Consider the following 5,279-nt stretch of genomic DNA (forward strand, 5'->3'; position numbering starts at 1 on the left):
AGAGAGGGTGTTAGGTGGAGGTTTGGGTGCGGGAGTTAAAATGGCGAGTCACAGGTTTAAGGAACCCGGAAGCTTAGTGACGCACATCAAGCAGGTGGTGTCTGAAGCGATCTGCTAAGTGTTAACCAGTGTTCATGTAAGTGGAAGACCATCATAGAGTTGACAATTAATGCAATATATAACATTGCTGGAGGAAGCGGCGAAGTGGTTGGGTACTTATAGAGTGGATCTTCAAGTTCACGTCAAGTTAAAATGTTGAAAGTGCAACACCTGGAAGTTGAACAAACAGACGTTCCAGGTTCGGGATTGAAGGAATTTCTGACCTAGAGATCGCGTAGATTGCAGTCATATCTGAAAGAATAGAGGGATTACGGGAAAGATAGAGGGGTTACTGGGTGAGAGTGAATTCTACTTGAGGACTTCATGCTGGAGAAACTATGTAGCGAGATGGAAAGTGATGAGGAAATGAATTGGGATGATTAAATGTGTGGGTAAGTACATGAGGTCGGTGATCGGCTGATGGCCTGGGATAGCAGGGATGCAGTCACGAAATCATAATCTCGGCTTCGGAGGTGGCAACGATGGATGGACGAATTACAAAGAAGTGAGTGATTGTGAGGTGAAAGGCGGAGAGAGAGCGAAGTAAGAGAGAGTGAGAGAGAGAGGGGAGAGAGAGAGAGAGAGAGAGAGAGAGAGAGAGATGGAGAGAGAGAGTATTGATGAGTTTTTAATAGATTGAAAGGGAGTGTTGGAGGTGATCAGTGATAACGGGGAAGCCTAAGGAGTTGATGTAGACGCCAGAGATAAAGGGAACGAGATAAAGGGACCGCTGCTCACAGGTGAATCTACCGCCGGCACAGTCAGTAATATAACGATAGTGGAGACTAGTAAATAGAGTAAATACCTGGGAGTTAGTTTAACGAACTTTAGGTTTTACATCACAGTCACTCTTGGTGCCATACTGGTGGCACTCATCACAGAGAAAAGCAACTGAGACAATGGCCGAATTTAGGAGAGTCGAGACCTGTCAGGTTGCTGGATACGATTGTGGTGGTCCAGAAAGAATTTAGAAATTAGGAGACCGTCGTCGTAGCGATGGCGACAAATTATAAGGATTTAAGGGTCAGTGTAATAAAATAATTAAATCGAGCCGTTTTGTTGAGGGTTCGGATTAGACTCGTCGAAGAATGTGTTTGTGTCAAGTAAAAAATAGGGTGGCCATGGTTGTGCTAATTTAATTCAATTGGGAAAGAAAATGAAAAGTTGGATTTGGATGTGATTTGAACTCAAAAAGTTGAGGGACCCAATTCCGCTACACCATTCGAAATGGTTGCACACGCTCGGCCTCTTCTCCCACCTGCTGCCCTCTGTTGGGCAAAATTACTTTACGCTATATTTGAGCATGATTAGTTATTCTTATAGTAGTCATTATTCTTTAGTATGATGTGAGCTCTTATTGAACAAACCTATATTCAAAGACATTCTATCCACGACCATCTCATCTTTGCAGATTTACTTTATCTCCAGCTACATAAACCTACATGTCAGTTTTAATAAATTGTATAAACTATTGGGGTTATTTCTCGAAGGTTGGGGAACGTAGGCAAGTCTCCCCTCATTCATTGACGGCTCGTGTTATCTTAGTAGATGTAACAAAGTTATTGCTGCTGTGATATTTAATAATTAAGTCAGAGTAAACTGTTTTATTCTGTTATTTTCTTTGTGAATTCCATTTTAACAAAGAAACAAAAAAAGAAACAAATTGCAAATATATAACGATAATAAATAATTATTTTGTGACAAATCTGTCGACATTCTTTACAAAAACTGCAACATTCTCTTGAATATTTATATTGGAATGAGCATTTTAATTAAACTGTACGATCAACCGAAATTTAAAATCTTTGTTACCATGGCAATCCCTGTAGACATGTACTTAGCAAGATTCTAATTTTAGAATTATGAAACAGGTTTCCATTCTAGTTTTTATCTATAAATGCATATCTATACAGTTTACTGTTGTTATAAATATTTCCTTGTAATATTCTCTATTAATGTTTGGCAGACATATCGTCATACTCATCCGACATCTAACATACTTTCTAACAAATATATTGAGTGCTGTCGCTTCTTTGCTAATACAATTCCATATTTCTGAGATGAGGAATTTGTATTATGTACGCTGCTTACATTAGTCGGAGTGGTGTCTTCAACTTGATTGTTGCTTTCACTAGGTCTATTGTAAATGTCTGGCAGGTTTCCGTTCATTGCTAAAATATTCTTTGTTACCAGAAATTCTATCAGACAATTGACATTGCCTGCTATACAGTTTTTTTGTTGATATCAAACATACTGTCATTTAAACAAAATAATTACTGTATATTTTCTGATACCATCAGACGCACTTTCTATCAAACAAATTGACTGATATATATTTTCTGTTGATAGGCACGGGTGAGGGTGTGAGGTAAGAAGTTTGCTTCCCAACCACATGGTTCTGGGGTCAGTCCCACTGAATGACACCTTGGGCAATTGTCTTCTACTACAGAACTGCTTCGGGCCGACACAAGCCTTGTGAGTGGATTTGGTAGACGAAAAATAAAAGAAGCCCATCATGTGGATGTGTGTGTGAGTGTGTGTGAGTGTGTGTGTGTGTGTGTATGCGTGCGCGCGTGCGCGCGTGTGTGTATGTGCTTTCCCCACCACCGCTTTAATAACCGGTTTCGTGTGTTTACGTCTCCGTAAACACACCCAAGCAGTTCTGCAAAACAGACCGATAGAAGTACCAGGTTTTAAATAAAAGAAAAAAAAGGCATTTGGCTCAAATTCGACTGCAAATTCTTCAAGAAATTGCCCCAGCATGGTCGCAGTCTAACGACTAAAACAAGTACAAAGATAAAAGATATCACACCTCCTTTCAGTGAAACACATTGATGGCGATATATTTTTAGTTAATGTCTCACTCGCTTTCTATCAATCACATGATATAGCTTACAGTAGTGTTGTGACAATTTTCTATTTTAGACAACACGAGTGACACGATACTTCGATTGCTTTGGCACAACAACAACATCAGTATCATCATAAACATCAGCAACATCAGTACCATCATAATCATCACCACTTTCCCTCTTATTTGTGCTTAAGTGTTGAAGTTCTCTTTCTCTGCACGCATCTTTTATTGTTTAGCCCTAGGTCAACGTTATCTGTGTCAACCTATAATTGAAACACGCCAGGCAAGACTAATCTATCTTCTTTTCAGATCATATATTGATTTCAAATTTTGGTACAATGCCAGCAATTTCGGTGGATAGAGTAATTCGATTACATCAGCCCATGTGATGCTCTGGTATTTATTTTATCGACCTCGAAAGATTGAAGGGCAAAGTCCATCTTGAGCTCAGAAATTAAAGACGGACGAAATGCTGCTAAGCATTTTTCCCGGCATCTCGCCGCCTTTTATTTTCAGATCATATACTGAGCACTCTTAACCATGTGTCCTACCATTTTTTCCATCCTGTGTTGATAAAAATGTGATGAACCCTGTCAGTAACTTCAAAGTTAAACACTCCACTGCCGCCTACTCTTTTATTCTTTTACATGTTTCAGTCATTTGACTGCGGCCATGCTGGAGCACCGCCTTTAGTCGAACAAATCGACCCCAGGACTTATTCCTTGTAAGCCTAGTACTTATTCGATCAGTTTCTTTTTGCCGAACCGCTAAGTTACGGGGACGTAAACACACCAGCATTGGTTGTCCAGATATGTTGGGGGGATAAACACAGACACACACACACACACACACATATATATATATATACATATATACGATGGGCTTCTTTCAGTTTCCGTCTACCAATTCCACTCACAAGGCTTTGGTCGGCTCGAGGCTATAGCAGAACACACTTGCCCAAAGTGTCACGCAGTAGGACTGAACCCGGAACCATGTGGTTGGTAAGCAAGCTACTTACCACACAGCCACTCCTCACTAAAACCGCATCTCTTAAAGTGAAGCCCCTCGCCTACCGAACACATTCTCCGTATACTGCTAGAACTTCAATAATCTACCAAATGACCTGCATTATATCATCATTACTTCAGGTGACGAGTTGTCAGAATCGTTATCACGCCAGGGGAAACGCTTAGCGGCATTTTGGTCCGTCTTCATATTCTAAGTTCCACTTCCGCCGAGATCAACTTTGCTGTTCATCCTTTCGGAGTTGATGAAATAAGTACCAGTCAAGTAGTGGAATCGATGTAATTAATTACCACCAATTACTCCCACCCAAATTTCAGGCTTTCTCCTTATAGCAGAAAGGATTATATCATATTAACTTGCCAATGGTAATCGAATAGCCTCTACTAATAACCAACCAAATATATATGAAATCGCTATATTCTATCATACCAATTACGTTACATTACGATATCTCATGCGATATCATATCTTCACTGTGTGGTGTAAATTATATCCTACAACTATAACAAATTGTCATACATATACAATATTATATCATATATATGTGGTATCAAATGACTAAATGATGCAATATTCAACCTCATTAAAACACCTACTATGTTTCACCTACTTATTCCATACCAAAATAACTAATGATGCTAGAAGCCAATGTATGATCTGCCAGAAATAGCATCTAAATTCACTGAAATCAAGCTGTATCACCTTAAAAAAAGTAAGTACATTTTAGATAATGTAAATCCTAGATTCACTATTTTTGAAAAAGAAAACCGACATATGGTGAGATCGTGGTTACCGCTCGATGATAGCTGTTCCGAGTTATGCAAAGCTAAGCAAGAGACCTTATACTGCAAGAGCAGCAACCATCCTATGCGGTACTTTACTAATGAGCTAAACTATGTTATATCATAGCATCCGAGTTTGCTTCCCCTGTCTTTCTTCACCAGAATGAGTCATTGAAATACTGGTTTATTTTCATCATTATAGATGCAATTTTAATCAATTAAAAATGTTTCTTAAATAGATCAAGTATATTAGCAACCATTTTACTATCAATTCTTTTGTAGCATATAACGAGGGTCGGTTGAAGAGTTAGTATGATGACTTAAATACTTTCATTGAATGTGGCCAAATCGGGTTTATTTTTCAATATAGTCACACTTAATCTCTCGGTGACTGAAATGTAAATTCACATATTTTTCTAAAATGATGCTTCCGTTTATTACTGTATTAAATACATACTATATAGCTACAACAGTCATCAGCCAACATTTAGAAAACATTTGCTCTACGAGTATTTTGT

Source organism: Octopus bimaculoides, chromosome 17 (genome assembly GCF_001194135.2).
Source record: "Octopus bimaculoides isolate UCB-OBI-ISO-001 chromosome 17, ASM119413v2, whole genome shotgun sequence".
Taxonomy (NCBI): domain Eukaryota; kingdom Metazoa; phylum Mollusca; class Cephalopoda; order Octopoda; family Octopodidae; genus Octopus; species Octopus bimaculoides.